This window comes from Manis javanica, chromosome 1, assembly GCF_040802235.1.
Source record: "Manis javanica isolate MJ-LG chromosome 1, MJ_LKY, whole genome shotgun sequence".
Lineage (NCBI taxonomy): Eukaryota > Metazoa > Chordata > Mammalia > Pholidota > Manidae > Manis > Manis javanica.
In genome coordinates this window covers 195,232,568-195,247,434 of record NC_133156.1, presented here as the reverse complement: position 1 = coordinate 195,247,434, position 14,867 = coordinate 195,232,568, and positions in this window count along the sequence as shown.

The window sequence follows — 14,867 nt, the reverse complement described above, 5'->3', positions numbered from 1 at the left end:
TGACTGGTGTGAGGTGATACCTCATTGAGGTTTTGATTTGTATTTCCCTGATGATTAGTGATGTTGAGCATCTTTTTTATGTGTCTATTATATATATATATATATATATATATATACATATATATATATATATATATATAACTTAAAAATGTATTCTCCCAAACAGTAGGTTGCTTTTTCACTTGGTTGTTGGTGTCCCATGCTGTGCAAAAACTTTTCAGTCTGGTATAGTACCACTTGTTTATTTTTGCCTTTTCTTTTCCTTGCCTGAAGACACAGATTAAAAAAAAATCACTAATGCTGATATTCAATAATTTATTGCCTAAATTTTCATCTAAGAGTTTTATGAATCCAGGTCTTATATTTATGTCTTTAATCTGTTTTTAGTTTATTTTGTTTATGCTGTAAGATAGTGATCCAGTTTCATTCTTTTACATGTAGCTGTCCCATTTTTCCCTACACTATCTATTGAAGATGGTATCTTTTCCCCATCTTATATTCTAGCCACCTTTGTCATTTATTAATTGATCATATAGGTTTGAGTTTATTTCTGACCTGTCTATTCTATTCCATTGCTCTATGTATTTTTTCTTGTGCCTGTACCATACTATTTTGATTACTGTAGCTTTGCAGTACAGTTTGAAATCGGAGAGTGTGATACACCCAAATTTTGTCTTCCTTGTCAGAATTATTTGGCTTCCCTGGGGTCTTTTGTGTTCCATACAAATTTTAGGATTAATTGCTCTAGTTCAGTGAAAAATGCCTTTGATATTTTGATAAGGGTTGCATTGAATCTGTAGATTGCTTTAGACAATATGCCATTTTAACAATATTCTTTCTGTCTATGGGATAGCTTTCCATTTATTTGTGTCTTCTTCAATTTCTATCATCAGGTCTTACAGTTTTCATAATACAGATTTTTCACCTCCTTGGTTAAATTTAGTCCTAGGTATTTTATTATTTTGATGCAATTGTAAATGGGATTGAGTTCTTAATTTCTCTTTCTGTTAGCTCATTATTTGTATATAGCAACATAACAGATTTTGTATCCTGCAAGTTTGCTGAATTCATTATTTTACTCTAGTAGTTTAGCTTTTTTGGTGGAGTCTTTAGGGTTTTCTATACAGAGAACATGTCATCTGCAAATAGTTTCAGTTTTACTTCTTCCTTAGCAATTTGGATGCCTTTGAGTTCTTTTTCTTGCTTGAGTGCTATGTCTAGGACTTCCAAGACTATGTTGAATAATAATTGAGAGTGGGCGTGCTTTATCTTGATTCTGATCTTAGAGGAAAAGCTTTCAGTTTTTGACTGTTGAATATGACATTAGCTGTGAGTTTGTCATATGTGGCCTCTATTATGTTGAGGTATGTTCGTCTATGCCCACTTTGCAGAGGGTGTTTATCATGAACAGATGCTGAATTTTGTCAAATGCTTTTTCAGCATCTATTGAGAGGACCATATGGTTTTTATCCTTCCTTTCGTTAATGTGGTGTAACACACTGATTAATTTGCTGATATTGCAACATCCTTGCATCCCTGGAATAAATATAATTTTGTTGTGGTGAATGATCCTTTTGATGTATTTTTGAATTTGGTTTGCTAATATTTTTTTGAGGATTTGAATCTGTGTTCATCAGAGATATTGCTCTGTAAAATTCTTTGTAGTGTTTTTGTCTGTTTTGATATCAAGGTGATGCTGGCCTCATGGAATGAATTTGGGAGCTTCTCTTCCTCTTCAGTTTTTTTCTTAACAGTTTGAGAAAGATAGGTATTAACACTTCTTTAAATATTTAGTAGAATTCTCCCATGAAGTTTTCTGATCCTGGAATTTGGTTTGAGTTTTTTTTATTACTGCTTCAGTTTTATTCCTACTAATTGATCCATTCACATTTTCTATTTCTTCTTGGTTCAGCCTTGGGAGACTGCATATTTCTAGGAATTTATCCATTGCTTCTAGGTTGATCAATTTGTTGGCATATAATTTTTCATAGTAATCTCATAATTATTTGTATTTCTGTGATGTTGATTATAACTTCTCTTCCATTTCTGATTTTATTTGAGTATTCCCTCTTTTGTTGTTAAGTTTACCTAAAGGTTTATCAATTTGTCTTTACAAATGATGAGATCTTAGTTTTAATGAATGTGGGAATTGTTTTTTTAGTCTCTATTTAATTTATTTCTGCTCTGATTTTTATTATATCCTGCTTTCTACTAACTGCAGGGTTTGTTTGTTCTTTTCCTCATTCCCTTAGGTGTATGGTTGGATTGTTTAAGATTTTTCTTTTGTTTCTTGAGGTAGGCCTATAACACTATAAACTTCCCTTTTTAAAATGTTTTCCTGTATTCCAGATGTTTTGCATGGTTGTGTCTCTGTTTTCATTATTCTCCAATCATTTTTTGATTTCCTCTTTAATTTCTTCCTTGACCTATTGGTTGTTTAGTAGCATACTGTTTAGCCTCCAAGTGTTTGTGTATTTTTCCTGTAATTGGTTTCATACTACTGTGGTCAAAAAAGATTCTTAATATGATTTTTATCTTCCTATATTTATCAAGATTTCTTTTGTGGCCTAATGATTGAATGTGTCATCGAAGCCATTGTTTCCTTAATTCATTTTCTGTCTGAATGATCTATCTATCCACATGTAAGTGGGTGTTAAAGTCCTCTAGTATTATTGTATCACTGTCAGTTTCTCCCTTCATGCCTGTTAATATTTGCTCTATGTGTTTAGGTGCTCCTCTGTTGAGTGCATTGGTATTTACAATTGTTATCTCTTTTTATTAGATCAAACCTTAATGTCATCCTTTGTCTATTTTTACAGTCTTGTTTTAAAGTCTATCTTATCTGATATAAGGACTGCCAGTCAGTTTGTTTGTTTGTTTTTTCATTTCTCTTTGCATGGAATAATTTTTTCCATCCCTTCAGTTTCTCTGGGTGTGTGTCTTTAGACTTGACGTGAGTCTCTTATAAGCAGGATATGGATGGATCTTGTTTTTTTAATCCATTCAGTTATCTTAAATATTTTGATTGGGACATTTAGTCCATTTACATAGAAAGTAATTATTGATAGTTATGTACTTTGTGCTATTTTGTTGAACATTTTCTGGTTGATTTTGTCATTTTTCTCTGGTCTTTTCTATTTTCTTGCTCTCTTCCCTTGTGTGTGGTGAATTTTTTTTAATGTTGCAGTTGGGTTCCTTTCTCTTTATTTTTTGTGTATCTGTGGTAGATTTTTGGTTTTTGGCTATCATGTAGTTTATATATGATTTCTAACATATATAGTAATCTATGTTATATGGATGGTCATTTAAATTCAAATTCATTCTAACAGCCCTACATTTTTAAACTCCCTGTGCTCCATGTTTTGTATTTCTGATGTTTTCTTTAACACCTTTTATTTAGGGATTCCCTTAACTAACTTTTAGAAGTCGATGATTTTACTGTTTTCTTTTAACCTTCACACTAGCTTTTGTCATTTAATCTTCATACTAACTTTTAAAAGTCTGCTACCTTTACTAGCTGTTTGGCTTTACCATGAAATGTTCCCTTTTCATAATTTTCTTCTCTCTATGGACTTCTCTTTTCCACTTAAAGGAGTCCCCTCAACATTTCCTGTAAGCATGATTTACTGGTGGTAAACTCCTTTTACCTGTATGTATCTAAGAGGTTTTATTTATATATTTCCATCCATTCTGAATGATAGGCTTGCTGGGTAGAGGATTCTCAGTTGTAGGACTTTCTCTTTCGGCACTGTGAATGTGTCATAGTACTCCCTTCTGGCCTGTAAAGTTTCTGCTGAAACACCAGCTGACAGCCTCATGGGGTCTCTCGTAGGTAATTCATTGTTTTGTCTTGCCATTTTTGAGATTTATTTTTCTTCAATCTTTGACATTTTCATTATTTTGTGTCTTGGTGTGGACCTCCATGGTTCATCTTGTTGGGGACTTTCTCTGCTTCCTGAACCTGGCCATCCATTCTTTCCCTGGGTTGGGGAAATTTTCAGCTATTATTTATTTAAGTAAGTTTTCTACCCCTTTCTCTCTGACTCCTTCTTCCAGGAGTCCAATAATGTGAATATTAGAATGTTTTATGTTGTTCTAGGATTACCATAACCTATCCTCATTTCATTTTATTTTTCTTTCTGCTGTTCAGTTTGAATACTTTCCGTTACTCTGTCTTCCAAATTGCTGATCAGGTCTTCTGTATCCTCTAGGCTGCTGTTGATTCTCTGTAGTGTTTTTTCATTTCATTTATTGTATTCTTTATTCCTGAATGTTTCACTTTTATATTTTCTATCTCCTTGTAGAGGTTCTTACTGAGTTTATCCAGTCTTCTCTCAAGTCTGGTAAGCATCTTTATAACCATCACTTTAACTACTTTGCTAGGCAAATTTCTTAGCTGTTTCATTTGGTTCTGTCTCTGAAGTTTGTCACTTATGTTTCAGGCATATTCCTGTGTGTCCTCATTTTGTTTGACTTACTGTGTTTGTTCATTGCATTAGGCTAAAGAGCTACCTCTCCCAGTCTTGAAGGTGTGGCCTTGTGTAGGAATGTCCTCTTGGTAGACTGCTTGTGCCTGGCAGTTTTTGCAGTCTGGCTGGAGACGAGGTGGTCATGGACTGGTGTTTCCAGGTACCAGAGCTCCCAGGGCTTGGGCTGGAGCTTTCATTGGTGGTTGCCAACTAGTGCCATACTGGCAGGTTGGTCACTGTCATAAGGACATGTTCCAGGGTCTCCTGGGTAGGTACCAGTTGAACCATGCTAGTGGAGCAACTGATGTTGGATGGGCTGGCAGTCCTAGGGTCTACTGGATTGGCAACTGCACTGGGATCATGCAAACTGGGCGACCTGGTACAGAAGCAGTGCAGGCAAGTTGAATCTGTAGAGTGACACACAAGTACCAAGTCGGTGGGACTGCCGGATCTGACCAGTGTGTTTGGGTATGGTGGGGGTATGGAAAGCCACCCCCATTAAGTCGAGCTGGTGTGTTCACCCTGATTCTGCTCCTTTCACTAAAAACAGTATGTGTAGGAAATGTAAACAATGTTGCTCATCCTGTTCCTTTCTGTGCTGACATTTATGGGTACAAAATTTACCCTGTTCTTGTCTACACTAACATGAGGGGAGATTGTAAAAAATGGCACTTACCATGCTCCCTTCTATGCTACCAGTGTCCAGGGGGAACATAAACAATGGGGCTCAGCCCCTTCCATTTTGTGCTAGCAGTGTGCAGTGGGAACGTAAACAATGGTGCCTACTCTGCCAAGTTGCACTAGCAATGTCTGAGGGTAATGCAAACAAAGACACTGTCCCTCACCTACAGACCTGTAGAGATTTACAGCAATCCCTGTCTTTTGGCAGGTGCTTGAGTTCTGAAAATCAGCTTCCTTCAATTATAAATATGGTATGTTTTAAACCCCCTAACTGGTGGCCTTTTTTTCTGTTACCCAGGGCAGGTAAATCTGTGCTCAGGTAACTGAGCAATATCCATCCTTACTGCAGAGCTGTGCTGGGGATGGGGCTCCCTCCATTGCTGTGTTTCTGTCTCTCTGGCCATTTTTTATGTAGTCTTTTTATCCCTTGTACAGAGGTGTTCACTCAGGCCTCAGTTCTTCCCCAGAATGAACTGGTCTGTGTGTATAGATTCAATGTGTTATGTGGGAGGAGGTGGGCTCAGGCTCATTCCAAGCCACCATCTTGGACCTGCCTTTCCTTTTTGTTTCCTTTTACAACCTAACTTTAAGAGTTTTATTGACAGTTTCAGTGGTTACTGTCTCAGGAGACTATAGTTTTCCTTATAGAAATCATAAAATAACTAAGAACTACAAAAACTCAATAAGAGTAGTTCAGGCCTACAGGTAGTAGACTAGGATCACCTAAAAAAGGACCATCAAGGAACTTCTTAGAGTGTGGAAGTATCAAAAACTCCATCATTTTGGTCTACATGACTTTAAACATTTATCAAATTCATCAACTGTACACTTAAGAGTGAATCTCACTGTACAGTATACCTCAACAAAATTGACTTTAAGAAAGATTGCAATATCTGTTCTTTCAGCTCTAATACATAATATACCATTATTTCAGTAAATAAGCTAAATCATTTAATTTTTTAAAGTTGCTTAATTTAGGTTTACTGTAAAGAAAAAAATATTAAAATTTGATTATAATAAGAATATTGATAAAGTGAAGCTAAAATTTCATAGTTTAAACATAATAATTTATTAACTATCAGACTTAATTTATTAATCATCCAAACACCACTCACCAATTGATAATTGGATATCCAAACAATGAAATAAAGTTTACAGTTTATATTTTGCCATCTTTGAGTCCACTAAAAGTAGTATCTTAATAAATTTCCATTTTTTCATTATATAGACATGTTTTTCAGAACAGGAAAACAAAAAATATTTATTAACTGTGCTACTTTGATTGTAGCTTTTAGACAAAGGGTGTGTGGTCCTCCATGTGTTCTCATGCCATAGTTCCCACAAATGTTAGAGGTGAGACTGAGGGCCCCTTAATCGATGAGGCTATTTCCTAGTGAAGTAATTTCAATCTAACCATAAAAAAATATAACATATTAGCTATTGGTTCCACCCCAAATCAGAATGGACAAACTCCTTAGGCTGTGTATGCCCTGTAACTGTAAGGGTTCAGTTCAGGTTGAACGTTTGCCAGAGGAGAATGCTTATCAGGAGATTTGTTGCATTAGAATAAGGGTAATGAATGACATAGTAAGAGTATTTTAAACAGCAAACTGCCTTTTAAATATATTAATATTATTTACTGAGTACCAGATTCTGTAGTAAGCACTTCTTAGATATTAGCTCATTTAAACTGTTCAAATTTTACGGTAAGTGCCATGGTCTCTGCTTTGCAGATAAGGATGACCAGCCTGAGAATATTAAATGATTTTCCTCAGATTCGCGCATCAAGATACTCACAGTCTGGATTTGACTTGTGGTCTATCAGACTCCAGTGACCAGGCAATTATTTATTACATAATACTGCCTTTCATTGATTTCTCATTCTTAAAAGGATGTTTCCTGTATGAGACATTGTTTTACAGATAACAGATGCTCTAAATTCCTTAACATATCCTCTGAGCACTTACCTATTCCTTCCATTCCAGCCTACCTTTCAGCACATATTCCAACATCTAGCACCTGTATTTTGTTACCAGAGGACTTTCTCTGACCATGGAACTAGCTCTGCATGTATGGGTAACAGGTTAGAAATATCAGGGAACTAAGGCTCTCTAGAAACTGCCTCGGGAATTGCATGGTAAAAATCCTACCTACCTTTTTACACCTCAACTGGGAAAACTCTGAGGTATGTATTTTCAGTGTTCCCCAGAATTGAGCTCCCATGAATGTATTTGGAAAATGATACAATATTACTTTATCTTTTAAAATATATTATTTAAAATGCATTACAGATATATAAATTTGATGGTACTATATAAAAGCATATTAATTAACTGGTCAATTCATATCATACAGTTCCCAATCAGAAGTCTCTAAAAGCTGCAGTGCTTCAGGTATTTAATTCCAATAGCAAGTCTTCATTGTGTTCACAGCTATTCAAAATAAAATCCCCAATGATTCAAGATAAAATTATTAAAGAAAATATTTTATACTTCATAAAATAGTTAAAGGTTGCTTAATTGAAAATTCAGGATTGGCTATAATTGAAAATAGGTCTTCCGTCCAAGTCTTTAGGCCATAGGCCGAAATATAGTAATAATTAAATGGTAGTCATTCTCCTGTATTATAGATACTACTTTACAGGTATTAAAGTATTTAAGATTAACATGCATAAGATTTATATGCATAAAGTCATTTACCTTTCAGATCTTCAGCTTTAGTTAATTCTTTATGCTTATCAAATAATCCTTGAATTTTAGAATAAATGAAGTAGCTTAAAGTGCCCAGTGTAGTGCTTGGTACAAGTGGGTACTAAACAGGCATGACTTCCTTTCCCCATTTCCACTGATTGATTTTATTATCAGTAAATGAAATTTAAAAAAAAAAAATCACACTTGGAAAATATGATTATGTAATAAAACTTGCTTGAATCAGATTACCTATATATATGCTCAGGGATTTCATGAGGAGTGGTAGTGAAAGAATCAGAGGATTGTTGCAGGGGACCCAGTGATTTCTCATTTTCCTAAAGGAGCTATGTAGTTCGTAGCTCTCAGGAGGTGGACACAGTGGCAGAGGGACCTCAGGTAATTCTGGGGAAGCTGGGTCTACGGGGAGGATTCCAGCTGTTTAGATCCTTCATGTGCTCCATGTGCCTGGCTGAAAAATGGAATGTACCTCCTGGTTAAGGCTAGTTAGTTACTTGTTTTTCATTAGCTATTTTAGACATTTTCAAATATATTCTTTAAATATTTTTCTTTTAATTGCTCATTTCTCCATTTTCTGTAAGTATGTTTAGAACATTCACCTTGGGATTTAGCTCAGTGTTTCACATGAGACTTATGCTGTGTTTTGGAAACTCTAATTCTGTGGTATACTAAGAGAGTCATGAGAAACCAAAAGATCCTATGGACGCATAACTTTAGAAATGCATGATAGATGAATGTTGGTCAGTTATTTGGTAACTATAATGTGATGAGAGGAAAATATAAAACATAAGGAAAAAGGTGGGCCAAAATGAGAAAAGGAATATGACACAGAACCAATATTGAATAGGAGTATCTTTCAAGACTTTATGTTCCACATATCATAGCTATGTACTTTGGAAATTAGTGTAATATGGTAACTATCTTAGTTTCCAACTATTTATTAATGAGGAAAATGGAGAGGAAAATGAAGGAAAAGTATTTTTTTCTGTGGAGTTTACTTGGTGAAGAAATAACTTAATCACAGGCTGTAGCTCCATGCTCTCAAAACCCTCCAAAACTGAGTTGAAAGTCCAAATCAGAACAATGTTAATTTGATAAAGATTCTGAGCACTGCAATATGGAAAGGGTGTTAGGATAAGGAGGTAATAGAGTAAAAGTGTTCTTTAAAATTTAACCATCAGGCAAATATAAGGGATGATTATGAAATACTGGAAATAAAAACACAATTATATCTTGAAACTAAAAGGAGACTAGCCACAGAACTATGTAGAGAAAAAAACATATTTATCCTAAGAAATTTATAATTTTTAACACATTGCAGGATTTAAATGTTAATTGTTTTGAGAAATGTTCCATGTAATGAATATTCATGTTTAAATAACTTTAGAAGGGAAATATAAGGGATAAAATTAGATAGGGTAAAATTAGATAGGCTACCTCACATCTTCCATGCTACCTGATTGGAAGGGATAGAAATGCATGTACTTATTCTTGTTATGAAGAATGCAGTCACTTTCCTCATGGTATTTTGTATACTTCCTGGGTTTTGGCTCCAGAGCAAGTAAAACCTCACTTTGGAGGAAAGCTATGTTGCCCTACTGAAAACTTCCCCATCTATTACTCCTTTCTATTAGCTTTTCATTTTAAGGTTATAGCAGTTAGTTACCTAAAACATCTCAAGGGACATTGTTTGTGGTGGATTTATTTTACTTCTAGTTGCCACTCTGTGATTACTAAAATTGAGTTAAAGTGGTAACAGTCTGGCCTGATTTCAAAGAAGCAGCATAAAGATGATAATCACAAGAAATCAGAACACCATGCAAACATCACAAAAAAGGAGAAGGAATGGCTGCTTCTTACCAAATCCTTTATTATTCATTACTATTACTAATTGGTGTTAATCTGTTCCTTCTTTGTAATATTGAATATTTAACTCTTAGAATCTATTTTTCTGCTCCAAACACATGCACATCTGCACCCTCCCTCGCAGTGAGAGAGATTCACATGCACCAAGGTAACAAGAGTAAGTCTAGAATCTCTGCAAGATAATACTTTTTCAAAGCATTAAAAACATCAAAGGAATAAAATGTTGATATTCACAGCAAATTATTTTGATTGTATATGTGAATGAAACCACTGAATGACATAGGTTGAGTATTTTCTTTGAATTTTGTGGAAAATCTGCCTGAGTAGTTGTATAGAGGTAAAGATTCAGAAGCTAAGATAGCACATGAGAAAGAGCAACAGGGTTGATCACTAAGAAAAAGATACAGGCACATGAGAAGGGCACTGACTAGACTGAATTAAATTTTCTTCCTGAATGTGATAGAGTAGAGCAATACAAAAATCACTCTTACAGTCACTGTTCCTGCCACCACCACCAGTAAGTGCAGCTAATGTAAATAGAATAAACATGGAATCTCAGCACTAAATGATAATTCTGCAAATCACAACTACTATAATTAAAGCAATAAACCAATTCTATGTATTGAGTACACAACATAGTTCATCATTTAATCCACACAACATCTGTTAGGCCTCCTTCTTAACCTGCTTACAGGTGATGAGAAACCTACATGACTTGAGATTTCAAGTCTCTCATCATCTGTAAGATTAAAGGTGTTTGTTTTTTGCCTGTTTGTGGTTGTGCATTCAATTGATTTAATCAGTAGAAGAAAGTTTATGTTCCTCAGTGATTTTGTATGAATGGGAAACCCAGAATGAAGTTGATAGAAATGAAAGTACTAAATAATAATAGTAATTAACACATAAGCAGATTTACATGTTTAATGTTCACAACAACCCTTTGAGGTACATTCTCTTGTTATCCTCATTTTATAGATGAGAAAGCTGAGGCAGAGATTTAATAAACCCAGGAGTCAAACAAGAATAGGGAGCTATTATTTAAATAAGTGAACAAATCTTCCAGAAACAGATATATTATGTACCAAATTATCTTCTTCAATTTGCAGATAACTTTACGAACATGTAAAATTCTGGAAAGTATCTTCATCAAACTTTCCCAGAATTGGGAGAATATCTCCTGGGAAGATAGTCCTAGTTTCCACACTAAAGCGTTTGGCTAACTAGTTAAATTTGGAGGTTCTATGCACTACTTTGTAAACACCACATGCAATTCTCTGACTTCGCTTATGACAGTGAATGCTACACTCAAGAAGGTCACATGGGATCAAAAAGTCATTACTTTGCCTGAGATGAACTTTTCTTCTTTCTGGTTAATTTTTCACCAGGCTCAACTCTCAGGTGGAAAGTTTTTATGACTGCTGTAGGAACAAGGGGACTTAGAATAGGGTATTTCACATCCTTCTCTGTTATTTAGAGAAACATGTCAAAGTAATAGTCTATAACCAAAACTAAAATGAATGGTCTATCCCACTGGACCTACAAGTGTCTGTATTCTATAGAGCTATGTCAAAACAATATATGACAATCCCATGTCCTCAAATGTTTTTCTTTAACTTCCCAATTTCACCATTTGTTCATTCTTACCTATCTCTGTTTACCAGAGGAAAACAGTGCTATCCTAAAAAAGGATGGCAGAAATAATTTAAAATAAAAGGAACCAACAATAAGGTCAAAAGCTGAAGAAATTAAAAAAGATCAAAACTAGCAGATGCCCATTAAAATTTAGTATAATGTGTTTGGTGATTTTTATGTAATCAATAAATGTAAATCAATAAATACACAGACTGAGAAAGCAAGAGATGAAGATGTAAAGATAGAAAACAATTGAATATTATTCTTTAAAATAATTTTCATGAGGGTGAGAGGTGAGATACAGCCCTAGTTAAAAAGGGTAATAAGATTGAGTATAGTTTGTCTTTTTGTTTTTTAATATTGGAAAAAACTTGAGCATAGAAGGCATAGAAGTAGCAGAGCAAGAGTCTGATGAAAACAGAGGAAGAAGGGTGGTGGGGTTGGGACCCAAAGCAGAGGTACAAGGTAAGTTTTGGATGGGAGGAGGGGAATTATTTCCACAGAAACCAAATGAAGCAGAGAAAGCCTGGACAGAAATTGCAGTGATGTTTGTGAGAGTGAGGGGATTTAAGGGACTTCACAGCAAATGGACTCAGTAGTCATCAGCAAATGAGCCAAGGATATTTGCTGAGAGTGAGAAGATGATGGGGTGGCCACGCTGAAGGGAGTGGCAATGATATAAATTGCCAGTTGAAGAGGAAGTTTCTAAGAAAATCTGAGCACATAACTAAGGCTGGAGATACTGTGTTGTGACTTCAGGACAATCGTGATCTTTTCTTTCAGGATTAGCAGAGTGGGTGTAGGGACTGAAGCAATGAACACTTGGATTTGTACAAAGTTGTTCTTACTTTTCTAGACACAAGTGTGTAAGTATATTTAGTTAATTTGTGCTAAATTTCTTAGGTAAAATGAATGAAATATAAGTGTAAAATATCTATAGCTTTGGTTTCTGTTGAAGGAATTTGGTCAGGGGCTGTGTTGCAGGACCGTCCCTCGTCTCTCTGCAATCACGCTTTGTACCCACATACAACAGACCAGAATCATACAGTGGTTACTCACATGGGCACTGTTATCAGAATGCTTGGCTTCAAGCCCCGTCCTCTGACGCTTTCTAGATAAATAATGTAGAGACAGTTTCTAAATTGTTCAGTTTCCGTACACAAACCTCATGAAGATTAATTAAGCTAATGCCTAGAACAGTGCCTGCCTGGTCACATTAAGCATTGTATAAATGTTGGTACTAATTAGGGTCTGTGGCAGTCCTCTCCTCAAATTCAGTGCAGTCTCCAAATGATGCAAGGTGAAAGTTAAAAATATGCAAGGAATGAAGCCAATAAAAAATTATTTGATCTTTCTATTACTGTTATAAATAATACATGTAGTATTCCATCTCTCAATTACATCAACTACTGAATGAGGATAAGTTTCAGGGTTAATTTTTAAAAAGCAGTTAGTTTGCTCCAGTAGTGACAGAATCTATTAACTTATTGCCACTTACTCCATTTCTTTACGCATAGAGAAAATCTTAATTCAATTCTGAGTATAGTTGTTCCAGTGGCTGAGAGTAAGTAGTCTTATGGCCATATCATTAGTAGATCAGTCTTTGAAATTTCTTGCTAAAATATGATATTTTAATGGTAGAGATTATGCATATGCTAGGTAGAGAGTATACTGAAATTTGAAGAGGATGCTCTTTTTTCTCTAATCAGAGGTAATGAGGTACTTAATTAAGGACAACTAGCATATCCTTCTATACTCATTCATGGGGCAGGAGAATAAAGAATTGATTCATAAATGCCCTATGTTGCCCTGTTTCATTTGACCACTAGTCTTGGAAATGTGTGGGTCTAAGGTAGGTCAAAGAAGTGAATTAGCATAGAGACTACATTGGGCACTTGTGCTGAGCAATTGAATCAGCAACCTGTTAGAAACATCATTCAGAATCACTTGTTAGAAACGTAAAATCTCAGGCCCCATTGTTGGCCTATAAAACAGTTTTGGGGGGGTGGAGCCAAGATGGCGGCGTGAGTAGGACAGTGGGAATCTTCTCCAAAAACATATATATTTTTGAAAATACAACAAATACAACTAATCCTAAAAGAGAGACCAGAAGACACAGGACAACAGCCAGACTACATCCACACCTGCGAGAGCCCAGCGCCTGGCAAAAGGGGTAAGATACAAGCCCCAGCCTGGCGGGACCCGAGCGCCCCTCACCCTAGCTCCCGGTGGGAGGAGAGAAGTCGGAGCGGGGAGGGAGAGGGAGCCCAGGACTGCTAAACACATAGCCCTAGCCATCCACAACAGAGCGCAGACACAGTGCATGTGTGGAGAGCTGGAAACTAGGGAAACAGGGCAGCAAGACCTCTGAGCGGATCCCGAAGCTGATACCCCTGTGACAAAGAAAAGCGAGGGCTTTTTGAAAGTCTTAAAGGGACAGGGATGCAACAGCTGGACAAAACAACCCAGGTCACAGTCCAGAAGCTGGAAATTCCAGGGAAACCCGAGCACACTAAAACCCTGGGCAACAGCTCTGAGACCCCCTCATGGAGGTAAATAGCCAAACAGCCCCCCGTCCATTACCCTTCTGGGGCGTGGCCATAGCAGAGAAGCAGCCTGTGGCTGGCTACACCCTCAGCAGGGGAGCTTCCTCCATACCACCGGGCAAGACACAAAGACCCAGTCTACACGCAATTGCCCAACACAAGCCACCAGGGGTCGCAGTTGTCCCAGTAAAGAAAGGCCAGTAGCAAGTGGAAAGTTTGGCCCTCCCAGCTGACAGTCAATAGCACCTATCAACATGAAAAGGCAAAAAAATTTGATCCAGACAAGACTAACCCAGACAGCTTCGGCATCTGCTACATCCTCCCCTGAGAAGGAACCTGGGGAGATAGATTTAACCAGTCTTCCTGAAAAAGAATTCAAAACAAAAGTCATAACCATCCTGATAGACTAGCAGAGAAATATGCAAGAACTAAAGAAGGAGTATACAGAAATAAAACAAGCTCTGGAAGGACTTCAAAACAGAATGGACGAGATGCAAGAGACCATTAATGGACTAGAAAATAGAGAACAGGAAGGCAGAGAAGCTGATACAGAGAGAGATAAAAGGATCTCCAGGAACGAAAGAATTCTAAGAGAGCTGAGTGATCAATTGAAATGGAACAATATCTGCATTATAGGGGTACCAGAAGAAGAAGAGAGAGAAAAAGGGATAGAAAGTGTCTTTGAAGAAATAATTGCAGAAAACTTCCCAAAACTAGGGGAGGACATGGCCTCTTAGACCACAGAGGTACACAGAACTCCCATGACAAGGGATTCAAGGAGGGCAACACCAAGACACATAATAATTAAAATGGCAAAGATCAAAGAACAAGGACAAAGTATTAAAGGCAGCCAGAGAGAAAAAAAAGGTCACCTACAAAGGAAAACCCATCAGGCTATCATCAGACTTCTCAACAGAAACCCTACAGGCCAGAAGAGAATGGCATGATATATTTAATGCAATGAA